This window comes from Sminthopsis crassicaudata, chromosome 3 (genome assembly GCF_048593235.1).
Source record: "Sminthopsis crassicaudata isolate SCR6 chromosome 3, ASM4859323v1, whole genome shotgun sequence".
Classification (NCBI taxonomy): domain Eukaryota; kingdom Metazoa; phylum Chordata; class Mammalia; order Dasyuromorphia; family Dasyuridae; genus Sminthopsis; species Sminthopsis crassicaudata.
The window spans coordinates 212,213,137-212,237,060 of NC_133619.1; the positions used below are offsets into that span (position 1 = coordinate 212,213,137).

Below are 23,924 nucleotides of genomic sequence, written 5' to 3' on the forward strand. Positions count from 1 at the left end.
GTATTCTCACTTCTTTCTAATGTTTAGCATGGCACTTCAGGTAGTTACTTTTAAAACTCCCTCCACTTAAAATCTTTTTTAGCTGAGGAAAACTCAGTAGTACTGGAGGGGAACTCAGTGCCATCTATGAGGTGTGTGCTGGTAAATGTTTAACAACCAATTCCAGAGAAAAAAGTTGTACAAGACACTCTCAAAATTTAATCTGCATTAGCATTATAACATTATCTCCATCACTTTAATTTTTTAATGTCAAAATACATTTTTATTGATTCTCCTTGCTATAGCATTTTAAAGAATATTTATGTAAAGTTTTGAGTTCCAAATTCTGTCACTTTTTTTAATACCCTTCCTGAGATGGTGGGCAATCAGAAATGGTTATATATGTGCAGTTATGTAAAACATTTCCATATTAGCCAGTTTATACAAGAAGTATGGAATAAAAATTTTAAAAAGATAGTAAAAAATAGCATGATTCAATTTATATCCAAACAAAATCAGTTCTTTCTCTGGAGGCAAGATAATATGCTTCATCCTTTGGAATTGTTTTGGATCATTGTATTGCTGAGAATTGCCAAGTCATTCATAGTTCTTCATCAAACAATATTGCTATTGCTACATAAAATGTTCTTCTGATTCTGTTAACTTCACTTTACATCAATTCATATATGTCCGTTCAGGTCACAAATTGCGGTTGATTTATTCTTTTGTTGATTTCTAGATATAAGAAAATGATGGAGAAATTGTTAATAATAATGCAAATTAAACTGAAAAGTAAGTTATACTAAAGATATTTCATTTCTGTGGAGAACTGATTAGTGGACATTTATAATTATATTTTAACCTCTAACACAGGGCTTAGCTCAGTCTCTAGCTTCCTCAGAAAAAATTAAATTGAGATTCAGTTTGTAAAAGTGTGCTTTACATACAACTAAAACCTTTTTTTTTTTTTTGATAATTCTAGTTTTTAATGTTCTCTTCTTTCTCAAATAACCTGAAATTTACTTATCTGTATGTATATTATAGCCCTAGTTCCTCCCTGAGCTCAGGAATTTTTCATTTTTGTTCTTATATCACCAAAACCTAGCAAAAGTTTTGGAACTGTTGAATTGAACTGATGTGATTTGAATGATCTCTAAAACCTCTTCAATTCTAAAATTCCAAGATTTCCTACTACTGGGCATAGGTGCCATAACCCAGTGGGCCACATAACATCCTCAGCAGGCCACATCTGGCCCGAGGGCCATAGTTTGAGAACCCCTGTTCTAGAGGAAAAACTCCAGGGGTCAATAATGAGGTCTACTTCCCTGATTTTGTATACACTCTATAGCATAAGGTCAAAACACTTAGGAATCTTTTCATTACTTGCAAATGGTAGTAATATGAATTTCATCTTGGACCAACTTCATATGTTATTTCACTTTTAGATAGGGTTATTAGATAGCAAAATTATCCTCATGTGGTAGGCCAGAGGAATGACAGATACAATGTACCCTGATTTCAACAAGGCATTTTGTGGATATCCTTGTGAACAATTTGGAGAAATGAGGGTGTATTAGTTAATGGATCAAAAAATGTTGATTAAAGGAGAAAAGTCTCAATTTGGAGAAAGATCTCTGATGGTTGCTTTAATGTTTTTCATTGGCCTGGTTTTTTTTCAATATTTTTATAAATAAATTGGATGAAGACATGGAAGGGGAGGTAAGAGGTGCAGGAGATGGAATGCCTGGTTTAGACTCAGTTTCCTTATATGTAAAATGATTTGGAAAAGAAAATGGCAAATAACTACAGTATTTTTGCCAAGAAAAACTGAAATAGGACCATAAAAAGTTGGATACAAATGAAACGACTCAATAACAACAAAAAAGAAGACATTCTTATGAAATTTGCAGATAACACAGCTAATACACTGACTGAATGGCAGAATTCTGTTCACAAAGATCTCAACAAGTCAGAATGATCATTTTAAAGGTGAAATTTAATGAGCATAGTATAAAATCCTGCAATTGGGTTTAAAAACTTGACTCTGTAAGTCCAAGGTAGAAAAGCTAAGTAAAAAAGACCTAGGGGTTGATTCAACATGGGCCAACAGTGTTTGCTTAAAAAGAAGCAGTTTATGTAGACTTAATTTATGTAGTTATCACCATATAATTTTATACATAAAGAAACTGAGATTCAGAGAATTTAAATGGTGTGTATAATTACACAGTTAAGAAGTATCAGAATTAGGATTTAAACCCATGGCTAGAAGCATTATACCATACTTTCTCTTTTAGATCTGTGACTCAGGAAACCTTTGCCTCCAAAGGTCTCTGTTTCCAGACTCACTCAGGGAAGAATGAAGATGTCCTGATCCTGAAGAAAAGGATCAGCATTTTTCTGTATTTCTGGCTCATTATAACCCTGTTCTGGAGTGAAATTCTAAAAAACATAAAAACCAAAGCTTAAGGGTCATGGTCTTTCTAAAAAGGATTAGGCAGGATGCATATTGGAAAAGTATTCAGTGTTTAAAGTAGATATTGGGTATACGGCAGTTATCTATTTTCTCCATCACAAAAGAAAATTTTAAAACAAAAAAGACATATTTGAATGAATAGATATTTACAAATTAAAAGAAACCATCCTGCCCATTATATTCTCCTGGATATTGTTTTTCAGTTATGTCTGAGTCTGTGACCCTGTTTGAGATTTTTTTGGACAGAGATACTGGAGTGGTTTGTCATTTCTTAATCTAACTGATTTTACAATTGAGGAAACTGAGGTAAATAGAGTTAAGTGATTTGCCAGGGTCACACACAGCTAGTAAGTGTCTAAGGTCAGATTTCAACTCAGAAAAATGAATTTTCCTGACTCAACATTAGTGTTCTGTGCTCTGTGCCACTTAGTTGTCTTATATTCTCCTGAGGGTAGTGATAAAGATAACTTTGTGGGACTACTGAACAGGCATTTGACTTTATCCTCAGACCTGCACTTTCTGAGTAATTCACAAGGTTTAGACCTATATCTTCTCATGGACAACTCTTTTGTTCCTTCACCTTCTGAATCATCCTTCCCATGGTCATGAGAAGTGATGTAGCTATAGGAGTGTCTCTAATTGGGTGACTAACATTGTCTTAGGAACTTTCAAGCTTATGAAGTTGTTGAGAAGTTGGGTAGCACCCATTTTTTAGGATCTTTCTTTTGGGGGGGGTCAGGTAAGGATTGAATGATGATAGAAGTGCTTTATCAGATGGTAAAGCTAAAAGTTCTAGATCAAATAGAAAATTTGATTCAGTCTTCCAAAAGGAGAAGATTTTTCAAGATTTCTGCGAGATATAACCAGAAGTCTAGCCTTGGTCCACACGTTGGTACAAGTACCAAAAAGCAGCATATATCTTTTAAGAAGGAGACAGGACACATATACCACTGAAAAAGTTCATATTCATGTTCAGCTCCATAGGAAGTACTTGTATACATCTTCACTACACTTTAATAGAAATAGAAACTAAGCATCTTGAAGGTATGGAATGTTTTGTCTTGTCATTGTATCCCTAGTACCTATTGCATTTCTTTATATATCTTTTGGCTTTTTTGCATTTTATCACTTTTTTTTTCCAAAAAAAATTAATGTATTTTATTTTTTACATTACATGTAAGATAGTTTTCAACATTTATTTTTGTAAGATTTTGAGTTTCAATTTTTTTTCTTCCTCATTCTTTTTTCTCTCTCCCCAAGAAAGCAAGCAATCTGATAAAAATTTTACATGTACATTAATTTTTAACATATTTTCATGAGTCATGTTGTGAAAGAAAAATCAGAACAAAAAAAGAAAAAACATGAGAAAGAAAGAAAGAAAAAAGATGAAAATAGTATGCTTCAATCCTCATTCCATCTCCAGAGTTCTTTCTCTGGATGCAGATAACATTTTTCATCCCAAGCCTATTAGAATTATTTTGGATCACTGTATTGCTGAGAAGAAGTCTATCAAAGTTGATCATTACACAGTTTTGTTGTTACTGTGCACAATGTTCTCTTGGTTCTATTCATTTCACTTAGCAAAAGTTCATGTAAGTCTTTCAAGGCTTTCCCGAAATCACCTTGTTCATCATCATTTCTTATAGAACAATAATATTCTATTACATTCATATACCATAACTTATTCAGCCATTCCTTAATTGATGGATATTCCTTCAATTCCCAATTCCTTGTCCCCAGGAAAAGAATTGCCACAAACAATTTTGCTCATGTGAGTCCTTTCTCCTCTTTTACAGTCTCTTTAGAATACAGACTTAGTAGTTACAAATCTGAATCAAAGGGTATGCATGACTTTATAAACCTTTGGATGTAGTTAAAATTGTTCAGAATGGCTGGAACAATTCACAACTCCACCAATGTATTAGTGTCCCAGTTTTTCCACATCCCCTCCAACATTTATTCATTATCTTTTCATTATCTTAGTTAATCAGATTAATCTTAATTAATCTGATAGGTGTGAGGTGGTATTTCAGAGTTGTTTTTATTTGGAATTCCTTAATCAGTAGTGATTTAGAGCATTTTTCATATGCCTAGAAATGGTTTAAATTTCCTCATATGAAAATTGTCTGTTCATATCCGTTGATCATTTTTCCTGTAAATTTGACTCAGTGCTCTATATATTTTAGAAATAAGGCTGTTATCAGTAATATTAGCTGTAAAAACTGTTTTCTAGTTTTCATATTTCCTTCTAATCTTGGCTGCATTGATTTTGTTTGTGCAAAAAGTTTTTAATTTAATGTAAGGAAAATTGTTCATTTTGCATTTTATAATGTTCTATATTTCTTGTTTGGTCATAAATTCCTCCCTTCTCCAAAGATCTGATATGTAAACTATACTTTGATCTCCTAATTTGCTTATAGCATAACTATTTATTTCTAAATTTTGAGCCCATTTTTATCTTACCTTCATAATTGATCTATGCATAGTTCCTGTTATACTATTTTCCAGTTTTCCCAGCAATTTTTGTCAAATAGTGCATTCTTATCTCAGAGCTAGAGTCTTTGGGTTTATGAAACAGGGGATTACTATAATCATCGACTATTGTGTCTTGTGTACCTAACATATTCTACCATTCTATTTCTTAGCTAGTACCAAATAGTTTTGATAATTGCCATTTTATAATAGGGTTTTAGGTCTGATATAGCTAGGCCACCTTCCTTTGCATTTTTTAAAAATTGATTCCTTTGATATTCTTAACCTTTAATTCTTCCAAGTGAATTTTATTATTTTTTTCTAGTTCTATAAAATAATTTTTTTTTTTTGGCAATTTGATCACTATGGCATAGAATAAATGAACTAATTTAGATAGAATTGTCATTTTTTATTATATTACTTTGTCCTATTCATGAGCAATTTATATTTTCCAATTGTTTAGATCTTACTTTATTTCTATAAAAAGCATTTGATAATGTGTTCATATAGTTCTTGGATTTGTCTTGGCAGGTACACTCCCAAATTTATTATATTGTCTACAGTTAGTTAAAATGCAATTTCTCTTTCTATTTCTTGCTGCTGTGCTTTGTTGGCAATATATAGAAAGGCTGATGATTTATGTGTACTTATTTTATATCCTGCAACTTTTCCTAAAGTTGTTAATTATTTCAGGTAGTTTTTTGGTTAGTTCTTTAGAATTCTCTAAGTATACCATCGTATCATTTGCAAAGAGTGATAGTTTTGTTTCCTAATTGCCTGTTCTAATTTATTCTATTTCTTTTTTCTTTTCTTATTGCTAAAGCTGACATTTCTAGTACAATACTGAACAATCTTGTTTCACTCCTGATTTTATTGGGAATGTTTCCTAGTTTATTCCTATTACATATAATGTTTGCTGATGGCTTTAGATAGATGTTTCTTATCATTTTAAGGAAAACTCCATTTATTTCTATGTTCTCTAGTTTTTGTTTTTGTTTTTTTGCTAAGGCAATTGGGATTAAGTGACTTGCCCAGGGTCACACAGATAGTAAGTATTAAGTATCTGAGACCAGATTTGAACTTAGGTTCTCCTGACTTCAGGGCTGGTGCTCTATCCACTACACCATCTAACTGCCCCATTCTCTAGTGTTTTTAATAGAAATGGATGCTCTATATTGTCAAAAGCTTTTTCTGTATCTATTGAGATCATCATATGATTTCTATTAGTTTTCTTATTGATATGGTCAATAAGCCAGAAATTTTCCTGAAATGAACCAGCCCTGAATTCTTGCTATATAAATCTCACTCACTGATAAATTACTGGAATCTCTTTGCTAATATTTTATTTAAATTTTTATATGACTTCATTAGGTCAATAATTTTTTTTTCTCTGTTTTGGCTTTTCCTGGTTTAGGTATTAACACCATATTTGTATCATAAACTTATATATGGTATTTTAAAAAAATATGATTTCATCAGCATATGGAATTTCTAAGGAGGAACTTCCTCTAGTGGTGCAGATAGGCAGCTACTATGCAAGTTTTACAGAGTTATGTCTGAGACATTGAAAAACTGTCTTGCAGAGGATCACATATTTCAGGGTTAGGACTTCAACCCAGGGGTTCCTGCTCTGAATCCAACTCTCTGTGTCAGTGTGCTTAATATACATCTACGTAATCAACTTTGTTGAAGTATACATAGTATTTGAATTATATATACGTAATTTATGCATATTCTTTACATATGAAATATGCTGTTCCAGTTGAGTGACTCAGAATCCACAGGAATTATCTTTTCCTCTTTGCTCCCATGGTTTAAGATTGCCCTAATCTTTTTTCCTTCTTCCTCAAACTGATATTTGGGGTTTCTTCCTGGACCACCAAATTATGAAAATGTCTACTCCCTTAAACCAGATTCTGTGTCAAAATTCCTAGAAGAAGCCAAGTTTGTCTTTCTTTCAAATTACAAACAAATATTCAATTCTTCAGTTACTCAAAGACCTACTAAAAGAGTCACAGCTTTGGATTTATATAAACTAGACTTAATTTTTGTGGACCTCACAAATTGCTTACATCCAGGATTTCCCCTGTGAAAACATCATAATATAGACCATGTTTAATTGGGAAAAATATTTGAAGGAAACTTCTGTGATAAAAATCTGCATGGCTCTATCTCTTTCTGCCTTTTGGATATAGTTCCTTTTTGGTCCTAGAGCTAGGTTATGAAGTATTCACAGTTCTTACCTAGCTTTAATCACTGAATGGGTGTTGCTTCAGTTAAACTGAGATTTGTTAAAGACTTGAGCTTTAAAAGATCAAGGTCTCCTACTGCATCCAGGACTATTTCTAGTCATCCTCAACTGTACCTGGCCACTGGATTCAGATGGTTCTGGAAGAGAAAGTGAGGCAGGTTACTTTGCACAACTCTTCATAATTTAAATCCAATTCACTTACATGTCATGCCATCACCTCCCTGATGTCATGGTCCTCTTTGAGAACAAAGGACAAACAACAATAATAACAACAGGTAGTTAAGTAGCTAGGTCTGGAAACAGGAAGACTTGAGTTCAAATGCATCCTTAGATACTTATTAGCCATGTGACCTAAACAAATCATGTCTCTTTTCTTTGCTTCTGCTTTATTGTCTATAAAATGGAGATATTAAAAGACAGTCACTTCCCAGAGTTGATGAGAAGATAAAATAACATTTGTAAAGCACTTTGCCAATATTAAACTGTTCTATATTGCTGTTTTGTCGATTAGTCATGTCCATCTCTTTGTGACCCTCCTTGGAGTTTTCTTGGCAAAGATATTGGAGTGATTTGTTATTTCCTTTTCTAGCTTATTTTAGAGATGAGGAAGTTGAAGCAAATAAGGTTAAATGACTTGCCCAGGGTCACAGAGCTAGGAAGTGATTGAGGTAGAGTTCAAATTCCGGTCCTCCTGGCTCCAGAGCAGGCACTCTATCCACTCTGCTATTTGGGTACCCCAAAGGGTAAATATCTATATCTATATTACCATTACCATCTATATCTACATCTTTGTCTGTGTCTACATCTATATCTATCTGTCTACACTTATATCTATGTCTACATTTATATCTATATCTTTCTACATTTACATCCATATCTGTTTCTATGTCTACATCTACATCTACATCACCATCTACATCTATACTACCATCACCATCTATATAATAGTTGACAACAGTGGGGATATAAGCAGGTGTTTTTTCCTCTGGCACTCTTGGAAAGCAAAGAAGGGAGTAACTGGAAAGTTATTTTAAGAGTCCCTAAGGATTTCCTCTAATACTTAATCTTTTTTTACTACTGAACTTCATGTTCTATGGTATTCTAGAGTTATTATCTCCATCTTTCCCAAAAACTTTAAGTCCTTCCCCATTAAAACTCCTTATCCAGTGTCACCTCCAGTGACTTGGAGCTGGAAGATTCTGTTTCCAGTGCTGTGGGATGGGTATGATGAAGGGAGGGCAACTCCTTGATCTCAGAAGTGAAAAATGCACTCCTGGCCTTCTATTTTGGAATTTTAAAGTCATTTTCCCATTTAAACATTGACTTGCAATGCTACTATTGTAGCTCAGATAGGAACAACAGAAATAGGATGTAGATCAAATCTCAAATGTGTTATGGACCAGAACTTGAAACAAGGTGCTAAGTTAGTGGAATTGATAGAGACAATGGTTGTTTAGCATGGTGCTTAACAGTTCTCTAGTTCAGTACATGTACTTAGTGCTTACTATAGTTCTACACGATTCACACCTTTGGTAAGAGAGCATATAAGCTCGGATAAACTCAGCCAGAATCAGGACTAGGGAAGACAGAGAAGTGGTGGCAGGTTCTCCTCCTTCACTTCTCCACTGAAACCAAGATCCGGAAGACCTCCAGAAAAACTAGCCGACCCCCAAGTGAAGGAGACAAGACTTTGAAGGAGACAATAAAGGATTTGGACTTTTAACACTTGGCTGTATTTGTGGTGATTACTGAACTGAAACTCTGCCTCCAGAGAGCCCAAGAAAACCTCAACAGAGAATATTACATTTTAGAGAGAATATTACACAGATGTCTCTAGTTTCAGCCTTCCTTACTCTTTCAAAGGTCATCTTTGTAACTGCTCTCCTACTTTATTCAGCTTCTTTTCTGAAGCTCTGGTTCTTAGAGTTCATACCAATCTTAGTTCATGAGACACAAAAATTTTTTTTGTGTGTGTATGTGTGTGTGTCTTTAAGACTGTGCCAAATAGTAAAGGAAAAGATAAAATAAAGTAATTCAAAAGCACAGGATTGACACATTTATAGAACACAGGAACCTTATTTCAAGATAACTAACTGCAATCTAGGCAGTGGTTACCATTTCTGAGAAGACTTCTGATATCCTTTGTTTTGAACCTAGACTTTGTGTGGGCCCCCCTAGTTCCTATGACCTACTTCTATATCTGGATAAGTATCCTAAGGTTGCTTTCCTTTTTTTTTTTTTTTTGGTTATAGTTGTTGTTGTAATTGAAACCTGAAGTCTAGACAGCAATTGCCCCAGGGAGGGACATGAGCCATTAGTCTGTTATGAGAAGAAGGCAGCAGAACAAATGGAAGAGTTAAGAAAAGGTGGGCAAGTGTGACGAGCCCCCGGGTGTGCCTGTTATTGCCACTCACCCAGTAAGTTGGGAATTAGGAGAGGCTTGAGAAAAGGCATGTGGTGGAAGGACTGTCAGAGGGTCTGAATTAGAAAATAGAAGGGAGTTTGGGAGAGGATTCCACTTTCTGGGCAATGTGGGAAAGCTGAGCTCAAAGTAAGGGATGCTGTTTTAAGGTCTGATCCTTAAGAAAGAAATCTAGCACATAAATTTAAGGACCAGAACTTAAACCCAAATTATTCTGGTTCTCATTGATGGGTCCCAGTTAGTCATTGTTCAGATCCTGTGTGGCTAAGAACATTTTTGTTTTGGTCAGAAACTAAGGGTCTGACCCTCCTAAATTGATTTTTTTTTCCCCTCAAGTAAATGAGGCCATTCTTGGTCTCATGTCTTACCTAGTTTTAATCACTGATTAGGTGGTTGTCTCAAATTGAAATCTGGGAAAAACCTCATTTTAAAAAGGCTAAGGTCTCCATCTGCATTTAGGGCTATCTCCAGTCATTTTGATCTGTATCTGGCCACTGGACCCATATGGCTTTGGAGGGAAAAGTGGCATGAGTTAAGGGAGGAAGAAAAAAATTTAGAATTTAACCTTCCAAAAATAAATGTTCAAAACCTTCTTTACATGTAATTGGGAAAATAATATATTACTTAATAATTTTTAAAAGTTTAAATAATAAGATTTACTTTTACATGTTTGTAAGTTATTTGAAGAGAAATATTAAACAGAAATTTAAAAAAAACTTTGTTGTTTTCTTTTTTATTATCATTACAGCTTTTTATTTACAAGATATACGTATGGGTAATTTTTCAACATTGACCCTTGTAAAACCTTCTGTTCCAATTTAGTTCTAGAACAGTGCTTTTCACAAGTAAGTACACACCAGCCATTTGTCAAATTGAAGTGATGAGAGAGCATGGAATATTGGAGAGATCATTGGATATGGGTAGAGAAGATGTGAGTTTGAATATTTGCTACTTTGAGGACTTGCTACTTAATACTATGTTTGTAATAGTAGTTACATGATCCTATACTACTTTAACACAGTTACAAAAATTATCTTACTTTTTAAAATTTTTTTGTTAATTTTAAGAAAAGGGATAATATAATGGTGCCTCAGTTTCATATGATTCTTTGCTCTCCTGATTCAGGGAGTTTATATTAAATAAAAAGTTTAGAAATGAAACCACAACATGTATACATATATTGTATTTAATTTATACTCTAACATATTTAACATGTATTGGTCAACCTGCCATCTGGGGTGGGGGAAAGAGGGAAAAAATTAGAACAAAAGCTTTGGCAATTGTCATTGTTGTAAAATTACCCATGCATATATCTGGTAAATAAAAACTATTAAAATATTAAAAAAAAGATATGAAACCACAAACATTCTGAATCTCAATTAGAAAAGTTCCTAATATTTAGGGAAAGGTTTCTGCCTTAATTTACATTTACATTTATCACTGTCTAACTCCTGGTCTCTTTGTGGTTGAGATTTAATTTGGGTTACTGGAAAATATTTGGGCAAAGAAAAAGCAGAGTGTTATTATAGTATTTTTTTAATAGACAGAGACTGGGAGGAAAATAAATCTTTTCTTGGAGCTTCCTTCAGTCCTTGTGGAGATGGGTACAACTGGTAGGATCATTCTGTCTTCTGCTCCAAGGTACCTGTAGGGATAATGGATTATCTTAATCTCTATCTTCTCTCCCATAGATTATTCCTACTTTTTCTTTTGCTTTTGGCTGATTGCCACTGCTTTGCAGATTTTTTTCCATCTCAGCTTTTGATATCTCTACACATTTCTCTTTGCTGCTAGACCCTAGGCCTCTCTGGGCAGTTACCTAGTATAGTGGATAAGATGTTGGAGTTGGGAGAAGTTGAGTTCAAGTGCTTTCTCAGATGCTAACTGTGTGACTTGGACAAGTCACTTAGCCTGTCTGCCTCTGGTTTTCTCATCTACAAAATGGGACTAATAATAGCTATCTTCCAGAGTTATTGTGATGATCAAATAATATATAATCATTAGATTTTATTTCACTACTGCTAGTCTCTCCTAATTCCCAAGGCCTCAGAGAACTCTCCAGCACTGTCCTTTGCAGTGTTTAAACCAGTTTTACCAAGCTTACCTGTGAGGTCTTCAAGTAACAGTAAATTTTAATTTAATAACTGTAGATAAATATAAAACAAATCAACATTATAATTTAATATAGTTCTATATTATATACTCATATATCATATTTTACATATAAAATACACATGTATATATTTGCAAACCTTAAAGTGCTATATAAAAGCTATCTATGATTATGTTTGACATTGGGCAACTCACTCAACCTATTTTCCTCAGTTTCCTTCTAGTAAGATGGTGATGATATTAGCACCCATCTCCAAGGGTTATCTAACAAGATAACATAATGTACTCTGCAATCCTTAAAGTGCTATGTTAAAAAAAAAAGTGTTAGTTGTTGTTATCATCATCAATATCCTTCTCCTCCTCCTCTTCATCATCATCATTACCTTTGGGCAAATCACTTTTCCTCTTTGAGCTCAATTTCCTTCATCTTATTACAATGATGGTAATTGGAGAAACCCAGTAGATTACCCTCCTTAGAATGTACGCCAAAGATCATGCATGGAGCTGAGTTTGATTCCTTGGCCACTTCTGGTGGTACATGTGGTTCATCCCTGAAGGACTTAGACTTTGGAATGATTAAACAATATCCTTATTTTTTTTTTTTTCTTGCTCACTGTGACATAGTGGTCGTGATGGTGGTGGATCTTGTTCCTGAGAGGATTGGCCACTAATCAGCAAGAATTACCCATTTAGTAGAATTCATCAGAAGGGACTTCTGCTCTCATTCTCTTCTTTCTCTCTTTTGGACACATGGCTGTCTATGCTTCAACATCTTTATTGATATCTTGAATCAAAACACAAATGGCATATTTATGAAATTTTGACCCCAAATTGGGAAGACTATATCTAATATGAAAAGCATAGAAAGGATCCCAAAACATGATAGGCTAGAATGATGTATCGAATCAAACAAGTTCAAATTAAGTAGAAATAGGTATAATGTTCTATACTTCTTTTAAAAAAATGTAACTCCACAAGTATCAGGATGATATGACCAGATAACTGTAAATAGGAACAGCATATCAGGGTTAGGCTATAAACATACAACATATCAAAATATTTGTCAAAAATTACCATCAAAAGCTTCATTAAGAAAGACATAATTTCCAGGTTGTCACAAATTGCTGATGGTGATTTGTAGGAAGATTTGGCATATGTATGTATATATCTATGTTTATGTCAATAGATATTTATCTATCTATCTATCTAGCCATCTATCTATCATCTATGATATCATCATTATGGGAAATTTCCATTGTGGAAATTCCCTTAACCCACAAAGGTAGACGACTAATCTATAACTTATGATATTAAAATGTTTCCTAGAGGCACTCTAAGATCATGTGTCTTGTTTATGATCAAATAACCAAGACTTGAAATAAAAGCTTTCTGACTTGAAGGTGGACTTCTTATGTACCATGCCATTCTGCCTGTCACGCCATAAATATATCAGTTAAGAAATGTGATAAGTAAAAAAAGATGAACTAGTATTATAGGAACAGAAGGGTTTAACAGATGGGCATCTTAGTGTTGTGCAGGTATTAATATAACATGAACAAAAATTTCCAAACCTCACTTTTAAGAGACAAAGCCTTGACCTAAACAGACAAACCAGTCTTTTTATTTTTAAAATCTGAGGAGGGAATAGAACATGCAGATGTAGTTGGTATTTGAGGAAGAAGAGGGACTTCTAAACCATGGTAAAAGTTCAATAGATTTTACAAAGCCCACTTTAAGGAGCCCATACCTTGTACCACACATACATACACACACTCACACACACATGTGCACACATACACGGGAAAAAGACATGTAGAGGAAGTACGTATGGATCTGAAGTAGAAGAGGGACTTCTAAATTATGCTAAAAGTCCAATAAAATGTGCAAAACCCGCTTTTAAGGGGCCAAGCCTTATGCCAAACAGACAAATATGCTAGTTTTTTTAAAGACCCAGGAAGGAAAAGGACATACAAAGGGAGTCTGTGTGTATTTGATGAAGAAGAAGGACTTCTAAACTGTGCTAAAGTCCAAGAAAATTTCCAATATGTTGAGGAAATTGAGGCAGTTTTTAATGGAAAATTTATTTAAAAATTTGTTCAAGTATCACACAGGTGAAGAAGGCATGGAGAGATGGCAATTTATGTTCCTTTTGATGAAATCACAGATCTATTAAAATATTGAAATACTTAGACCATGCTCAGAGCACTGTGTTCAATTCTGTGCACCATATTTTAGGAAAGACTTTGGCAAATTGCAGAACAAGATGATCAACATCATGAGATCATACCATAGTAGAGTCACTTCAAAGATAAAAAAATGCAGAAAAAATCTTTGACAAATTATAGTACTAAATTATGCTAAAAAAACAACCAACCATATAAAGAAGAGGCAGAGGATGATTATTTTTAACAATGTGATTAAAGATATTAATGTAAAACTAAAAGTTAACATTATATGCAAACAAAAATACTAGAAACTTTCCAGTTAAGTTTGGAAGTGATTCAAAGATTCCCCTTTTTGCTGTTGTTATTTGTCATTGTTCTAGAAAAGCTAAGCACTAAGAGAAGAGAAAAAAATTAAAAGCATAAAAGTAGGCAAAGAAGTAACAAAACTATTTGCTGATGACATGATGGTTTACTTAGAAAATTCCAATGAAGCAGCAAAAAAGAAAATTGAGACAATATCTATGCTTAAGTAATGTTACAAAATAAACTCACAAAAAACAATGACATTAATATAAAACAATAATAAAATCAAAGAAAGAATAATAAAAAGGGAAGCCCCATTTAAAATAACTACAAAATTCACAAAATATTTGAGAGTCAATCTACCAAAGTACACTTATTACCTGCATAGAAACAGTTTAAAATGTTCCTTGAATAAATAAAAAGTAATTTAAATATTTGGAAGAATATTCAGTGCTAATAGTTGGGCTGTGTTAGTATAACAAAAATGACATGACTATTAGAGCTATAACAATAAAACCATGAAGGTTATACTCTATAGAGTTATACAAAATAGTTAACATAATTCATTTGAATAAACAAAAGATCTAGAATATCAAGGAAAATAACAAAAATATTATTAAAAAGCTGTAACTAAAATTATTTGAGACTAATTTTAAAATAGAAAAATAAATCAGTAAAACAGACTAAAAAAGGAAGAATTAGAAATAATTACTATTAATAACCCAGTGTTTAATAAGTTCCTAAACATAAAATACTAAGGAAAGAATTCCTTTTTTAAAGTGAATTTCTGGGAAAACTGAAAATCAGTTTGATAGAAGTTAGGTATAGACCAACATCTTATACCATAAACCATTACAAAATCTCAAAATGTATATGACTTGAATATTAAAGATTATAACATTTAAAATTAGAAGTCAATGAAATCAATATTTTTCACAATTATGGATAGAAGGCAAATTCCTACACAAAGGATAGAGACAGTCATAAAATACAAAAGAGATAATTTCAGTTACATGAAATTAAAAAAAAAAAACACTTTTGTATCAACAGATTAATGAAATCAGGATAAGAAAGTTAGTAGTTGACTGGGAAAATCTTTGTGTCTAATACCGGAATAATATCTAAGACATATAATTGGGAACTAATAGAAACAGATAAAACCTATATCATAAGTAAATGGTAAAAGAATATAAATAAAGAATTTTCATAAGAGGAATGTAAAAGTGTTAATATCTATTTGAATGAATGTTCCAGATTGCTTCTAATGATGGAAAGAAAAATCAGAGCAAATCTGAATTTTTACTTCAAAGCCAGAAAATTGTCAAAGATGCTAAATGAAAAAAAAAAAAAGATGTTAAAAGACATCAATATTGGAGATGTTGTAGAACAGTAGCCATATTGATGCATTGTTGGTGGAACTGCACTTTACTCCTATAATTCTGGAAAATAATTGAGAATTATGTGAACAAAATGAATTCTATGACCTTTGAACCAGAGAATTTATTTTTGGACCTAAATACTTATTAAATACCTACTATATCCTAAGGGGGTCAGTGACAAAAAGAAAAACTTCATATTCTCTAAAATGTTTACAACGACATTTTTTTTGGTAGTGACTAAGTAGATGCTCATTCATTAAGCAATGGATAAATAAATTATGGTACATGAATGTACCTAGAAACGAGGAATAGTTTGACCATAGAGAAACATAAAAAGAGTTACATGAACCAAAGCAAAATGAAAATAGAATCAGAAAAACAATAATGTAATATAAATGGAAGAGCAAGATGAGATGGTGATTGAGAAAGCAAGCCTGAAAAAAAAGAGATATAAAAGGCACTTTCCTGCCCCTTCTCTATTGAGGTGAAAGATGATGAGTATGCAACACTACACACAATGCAAACTTTTCAGATATGTTGGTTTAATTTTGTTGAATTGTTTTTTCTCCTTTTTAATTCTTTGTTAAAAGAGATGATTGTACATTAGAAAAATGTAGGTTATATAAAATAAGATATAAATAAAGATTTTAAAAAATAATTAAAGGAACCAAGAATGTTTAACATGAAGAAGGGATTTAGGAGAACATGATACCTATGATTCATCTGAAGGACAATCATGGGAAGAAGGATCTTATTCTGTTGCCCTCAGATAATGGTACTAAGAGTGATGGATGAAAGTTTCAAAAAGGCAGATCCATAGCAATTTATCAGTAATTAATACCAATTAATACCATAACAATAATTAAATCTGAGATCCCAAATCTTCTGGTTTCCTCCTCCTCCCTCCCAAACTTTCAGTAACTTCATATGATGAATTCACTTTTCTGTGTAATAGAATTTAGGCTTACAGTATTTTACCAAGAGTCTGAATTTAGAACATTAGATCTGGGTAAAAATCCCAGCACTGCCATTGATTAGCTCTGAAGTGTTGGACAAATCACTTAATTTCTCTGCTTCAGAGAGGCTAGGCTTTGTTATATGTAGAACTAATAGGTTGAATAACACAAACTCTGAGGTATCTTCCCATTCTAAATCTTGTGAGGGAGTAGAGGCATGTTTCAATATATGAAGAAAATGCTTAGAGAACATGTGTATAAGCAAGTGCCATCTCAATTAGGCTCTCTGGTATATTTTTCTATATGGACCAGAGAGAAAATTTGGTTCTGCACTATATGGAACAACTCATTTAAGTTTCATGTCTTTTGTCAAGCCAAGGTATAAATTGGATTTATTCCCTTGCCAGCCAGTAATGATTGCAATCCTCGTAAGTCCACAAGGTAGTGACTAAGCCTAAAAATATTAATTATTGATCAAAATAATTGATATTGTGCATGTTTAAGTTTCTGTTGTGATTTGGTCCTCAAAATGCTAGCTATAAGAGCTGACATTTTTATGGAACTTCAGATAGTTCTGGAGCAATTCTCTTGGTAGGAGGGCTAAAGAAGTAGTGAAGATACATAGCTTTTATACAAGAGATAACATCAAAAGTAAGAGAACACTGAGAAGGGGAGGGGGAGGCATCTAATTGGTTGTAGCTATTTGGAGAGAATGGAATGGAAGGTTTCTGTTTCCCCCAAATCTCCTGATTTCTAGGAAACAGAAAATCAGGCCTTCAGGCTTAATCAAGCAGATAGTGGTCCAGATAATAGACTATCGATAAATGTCAAATACTGATAAATGTCATCAGCTCAGGTTAAGTAAATATGGTTATAGCTGGCCAAGGCTCAAGTAAACATGGGCCTGCACATATCATAGGGGAAACACAGAAATAATGAAAATAAAATGCAGAAAAAGAATTCATACATTCCTGTAAGTTCTTCACTTTATTTCTCTCTATCCCCCACAACTCCTCCCTTGTAATATGTAAATGATTTTTATCATATTTCTATGAAGAACTTATACACTGTTCAAAATCAGTTAACATATCTACACATTGCTTATCAATTTCACCATCAAGATCATCCCTCTCTAATACATTCCAGTCTTTTCTCTGAGTAATCATCATTTTAATAGCATCTTCTGTATGCAATATTTTGATAGGGACCAATGAACTATTCTGGTTATTAATGTAATTTTACAGAGTAGACATAGTGGCAACAGGGTAATACTACTGATTGCAATAAGTTCATACCATAAAAATTAGCTTCCACCAACTGTCTTAGAAATAGATTGACATTTGGCAGACATAAAAATACAAAGATAAATTGACAAAGATGACAATCTAGGGAAACTGAGGCACATTACACACTCTCCTTCTGAATATTTGAATTTTTAAATTACCTCCCTTAGATACCTGGGAGGCCTCAGCACCATAATTTTGGCCAACTCAAAGTGAAGTAAATAAATCAAAATGAAACTACAAAATGCAAGGACTTATGGCAAGGGCAAGTCTCTTCCTAACAACCCCAGAGTTATCAGCAATACAAAGGCCCTCATCTCAGCCAGAGAATCCAGTTTGAGATGGACAGTTCACTGTGTTAAGTTGTCTTTAGTCATTTGTGCACTTAACTCAGTCTCTGCTTATATAGGGAGTAGCAGAGCTCGAGACAGTCATGCTACCCATTCAGAGGGGCACCCCACTCCAGGGGAGAAGAGTGAGGCTTGGAGTAGCTCCACCTCTCCCCACCCCAAGGGACGGACAGGGCTGCTACTAGAATACAGATTTCTGAGCAGCGCTATCAGAGCATGCACAGTTAGACCATCAAGTCAGGCAAACCCCGAACTTTAAAGGATTAATCTCAAAACTGCAATGTTATTGAAAATGCTGAGATACCAATTAAGAAACTGAGGTTACAGGGCTGGAGACTGCCAGTCCCAAGACAGGTGTCTATATCTTGGAGATTTCCTAAAAACAGGCAATCAGAGGATAGTCTGCCAGAGCAATTCCCACAGAATAAGGGATTTCAAAGCTAAAGCAGAGTAAAAACAAAAAGGACTACTTAAGGACTTCCAATTCAATCTGAACTGGTGATATAGGGGGTGGGGCAGAAGTACCTAAGGCAAAGTGAACAGAAAACTAAGGGTTCCCACTCTTTTAGGTATTTTGAGAAAAATCCACCAGTTTCCCTAGTTCCCTATCTCTTCCTCTCTCTCTTTCTCCTTTTTTTTTTTTTTTCTCATGGAAAGGAATCATCTAAAAACAAAGTAAATAATCAAATAACCATCCCACATATAAATCCCAAGAGTGAATTAAAGTTCCTATACATAACGGACTAGTACAGGAGGAGTTTCCTAAAAAAAAAAAAAAAAAAAAAAAAAATCCCTCAATTACATGTTCTTGAGTGAACATAGATATTATAAACATATTTTAACTTCCTTAACAGCAAGTTACCAATTTTAACAATTTCCATCCCAAATCTTAAACACACAGTAATAGATGACTAAGTCAGGGTTTAACAGTCATTCATCAACCATTCCCAGGTCCCCCATATCAGTCCAAATTACATCAGAAGCATGAATGATGGTCTCTCATTCAAAAAACTGCTTCATGATAATAAGGGGGGGAGAATTAGCTCTCAGTCCAAGCAGAGAAATGAGTATGGTGTATTGACAATGATCAATGGGCTGATCCAGGTCCTCAAAAGCAGGTCAATATAGCTGTAATGTGAACAAAAAAACCCAAATCTAACAGATAAAGATTAGAACAGTCTGGAACTGCAACAACATGTGGGGAGACTTCTATAGATTGGCCAACCGTTCCTATGTGAAGGAACAAGTTTGCTTCACTGGATAGGCAGATGGCTATAGTCCCAATAAGTAGCAGTTAGGTTTCATAGATCATTGTGCTAATTGTCCTCTCATTATTTAGAAACATTAAAAAAAAACCCTGAATATCCATAGACACAAATATCCAGTAACAGATAGATGACCAGGATAAATACTCATTTGCCTAAGTATTTAGGATATAATGATTACATATAACCAGACTGGAAACAACAAGGTATGACATAATTGAATTGCATTAATAGTTTCTATTAATTATTGTTCTGATCATAGAAATCAGTCACAGGAGGAAAAAAAATGCAAGAACATAACTATAACATAACATAAGCAGTTAAAACAACATAAGAGAGTGGAACTTTAAAACTCCCAAATATTAATTATAAGCCCAAAGAATTTTATCTCCAAAGTTTCAGATAAATCCCAAACAGTTATTTACCATGACCTTATTTATATCAGTAACAGTAAGATATTTATCCCAGAAAATTCACACAATTCTTACATACCCAAGTAATTGTTGAACTTGAATAAGTTGAATACTATACTAAGCATTTTGCTTTTAATATGCCCAATACACAGAAAATCCTAAACTACATATTGTGCACAACAAAAACATTTTCAAAAGGAAGAAGGCAAAAAGTATTATTCTTGGAGTCCCTTTCAGATAATTGGCATCAATACAGTTAATTAAAACTTCCTATTTTTCACATAAAAATCTGAAAAGTTCTTGAAAACATCAATTAAGCTTTTTTTGAAATAATCCTTTCAAACTATATATATCACATTTCTGATCATATTCTTTAATATTCATAACCATTATGTATCTAAAGAAACAAATATTCACTCAATTAACATCTTGTAAGAGCAGCCTGTCCCTTTAAATCAGTTTGTTTTCTTCAGCCAAAAATGGCTGCAGCTTTCCACTGCTGCTCTCACAGCCAGCTCTCTGTGACTACCTTTTCCAACCACTTCCTTCTTTTCCCCACTGATTTCTTCTTGAAATCATTTGCTTCTACTAATCAATTCTTCTTAAATCACCTTCATTCTCCTGTCTCATCTCTCTGTCTCTCTCCTCCCAATGCCTACTTGCTCAAACCTCTGACATTCTTTACACACTTCCAAACCAATAATCCTTCTGACTAGATGCTCCATTTAAACTATTAATTGCTTTTGTAAATCAATCTCTTTTTCCCTTGTTTTTAAATCACTTTTTTTAAACTTTAAACTTCAAAATTCACAATTAATTTTGAACCAAATTTCATAAAACTTGCAACATAGTTTACAAATTACCCAATACTTCTAGAAAGCAACATACCATTTAAGTAGGGAGATAGAGACACGATCCCCCCTAAGGTGAGCTACTGGCATTTTGTTTAATAACCTATATTTTAATTTGAATAAATAATAAAAATAATAATTAAAAAAGTTGTTCTCTTCAGTTGTAAAGGCCACAATATTCGAACAATTTTATTCTCTTAATATAACATGTGCAGGGCATAAAATTATTTCCCCCAATTTCAAAATTATAGTATCTCTTTAAAATATAGTAAGTTCCCAAAACTCTTAATCAAATGTTGCAGACAAACAATTACCCAGTTTAACTTTCTTAAACTTTCTGTTCTCTAATTTCATGAAAGCAAACTTGCTAATAATGATTTTTCTTTCTTCTCCTGGAAATTTTTTTTTCTTTTTTAGAAGTATCCCTAGTTATCCCACAGATCCACCAGGTCAGAGAGCCCCTGGGTTCAGCTATTTACCTCTCTTACTCTATTTTTATTCCTCCCTTCAAATATCTACAATTTATTGTTTCCAATCTTAACACATATACAAATTTAAAGTTATTTTAAAATTAGCCAGTACTTTAATTTGTGAAATTTCTTAAAATCTACCTAGATATTCCATTCAAACTTCTTTTCTTTAGTAAGCCAGGAAAGTTAGGCACCAATCCTTGCTTTACCTTGAGATTTTTTCTCTGGCAGGAATCCACAAGCCTGAGTTATTAGTGACAGGGATCCTTGTTTACAGGAGTGATAGCCACTGTTCTTCTATTTTCTCAAAACTTTCCAGATTTTCAATCAATTTTTTTTCCTTCTCTCCCCCTTCCTGCAAAGCCACTGCCAGAAGCAGAGCAAGAAAAAGAGAAAAAAAAGGTTTTCTTTTCTTAAGAAGCCCAAAACTATTTCCCAAATTCTAAGACCAATACATTCTGAGTCACTCTGAAAGAATTACTATTTTCCAATTCCCATTTTCAGCCTGATATTTTTCTAAGACTATAACACAGAGGCTGAAATCTTATCTCTTATGAGCTTGCTAACTTTTTAAACACAGAATTAAAGCAATGCAAAGCAGACATACACACACAGACAAATGCAAAGCTCTATTTTCACCTTTTACATACAGATTTAATTCTGATATACCCGAATAGTCCTGGGATGTACATCCTCCCAGTTTTCTTCCCTTTTATATCTGGTAAGTTCATCCCAGTCTTGAATTCCCTAGCTAACTTCCTGATACAAATTGTTGGACTGCTTCTATACTACCTTGGACCTGGTCCAGATGTCAGTAGAGGTCCTTTGTTACCCTCTCGCCCCTGCAACCACCTGAGAGCCTCCTCAGGAAAAGTCCTTTATCATTGGGGTAGATATCAGTCTACACCAAAAATAAATTTAGGAGGGCTTATCTCTCAGGGTGTCCCTCGACCCAGCCAATAGACGCCCAGATTTCCCAAGAGCTTTACCTCAAGTACATGTGTTTCTTTTCAGACTGCCTCTGGCCATCAGAATTCTACTTCCTTCAATCTTCAATTCTGCATTCCACTGAGTATCCCTGCCTCGGGTCATTGTCTAAGAAGGATGGGAGGCTTCTTGCCCAGAGCCAGAGACCATGGAGAAAACTACTCCATGGGGCATGTTTGGAGTGCACACAGCTATCTGCCCCAAAGACCCCATCCCAGACAAGCCCCCAACTAATAGGGATGTACGAGACTCTTACCCAAAATGACTACTCAGAGATCACTCAGTAGAAGGCAGAAAAGTTGTTTATTGAAAACCTCCAGAGGATGAGCCATCCCATCATGAGATAAGAAAGAGAAAGCTCATAGTAGGAGGACTAAAGAAATAGTAAAGATATAGCTTTTATACAAGAGATTACATCACAAGTAAGAGAGCATTGAGAAGGAGAGGGGGAGGCATCTAATTGGTGTTGCTATTTGGAGAGATTGGAATGGAAGGTTTCTGTTTCCCCAAAATCTCCTGATTTCTAAGAAACAGAAAATCAGGCTTTCAGACTTAATCAAGCAGATAGTGGTCCAGCTAATAGACTAACTATCAATAAACGTCAAATACTGATAAATGTCATCAGCTTAGGTTAAGCAAATATGGTTATAGCTGGCCAAGGCTCAAGTAAATATGAGCCTGCACATATTACACAGGTCATAGGGGAAACACAGAAATAATAAAAATAAAATACAGAAAAAGAATTCATACATTCCTATAAGTTCTTCACCTTTTCTCTCTCTATTCCACACAATCCCCTCATGTTTCCCCCTTCCAAAGTTCCATTCCCTTTCCCATGAAATCAGGGAGATGCCATGATAGGCATGGAGATAAACTGAGTTCCCCTGACTGCTTATGATGGCACATTTGGATTAGTATGGAAGAACTCATATTTTGGGATGATGAAGTAATCCCTTTATTGGTACTGTGGTCTTTGTAGTGGTGGTAGGGGTAAGGCATGAAACTCTGCCAAAGAGAATTGGCCACTGAATATGAGTTGTCACCTTGATAAATGGATTTTTTTAAACTTTGATAAATGTTATTCACAACTTGACTTTTACTTGTTCCTCCCTCACTTCTGAATGAGTGATTTGGGAGTTGAACTGCCCATCACTTCTGAATGAGTGATTTGGAAGTTGAACTGTCCATAGTTGGGTGGGGAGAGAATTTGTTCTTCCCCTTCCTATCCATAGCAGTAATGGTGACTGCCTGTACATGGCAGTAAACATAGGTACTTATTAGGTAAGTCTGAGACTGGCTCTCAAAACCTTAGCTATCATTTTTGTTTTGCACTTCTTTCCTTGAGCACAGTAACTCCTTAGCATTACTAAGATTACTATTTCTAGACTTGTTCTTTACCTTATGGCCTTAAGAGAATTGGAATCATTAAGAGAAGTCCAGGGGACTAGCAATTGAAGGTGTTTCTCAATACAGTGATTACAGCCACTGACAAGGGAATAAATCCAAGCCATAACTTGGCTTGACAAAAATCATGGCTCTTAAATGAATTGTTCCATATAGGTGCAGAACCAAGATGAAAATGAAATGCCTGAAATGGTCCTATAAAATATTTCTTATTTTAATATTCAAGTGTCTGTTCCTGGAAGAGTATATAAGAATTATTGGTTATTGTATTTTAAGATTTTATTAATGCACATTTATGAGTCTTTTGTGTTGCAATAATTTATTTGTGGGAAAAATAGGAATAGATATCTTATAACTGATACATCTTGTATAGCTTCTAGAAGTGACTC

At 34.0% G+C, this 23,924-nt stretch overlaps 1 long non-coding RNA gene across 1 annotated transcript; it reads right to left on the reverse strand.

Annotated features, from left to right (window-relative positions):
- Window positions 1-667: 667 nt before the first annotated feature.
- Window positions 668-21,488, reverse strand: LOC141559433 (uncharacterized). The gene is made up of 3 exons (XR_012487412.1): window positions 21,354-21,488; window positions 7,168-7,312; window positions 668-714 (listed from the first exon to the last, which is right to left on the reverse strand). It is a non-coding gene; the product is annotated as an uncharacterized LOC141559433 (long non-coding RNA).
- Between the last annotated feature and the right edge of the window lie 2,436 nt (window positions 21,489-23,924).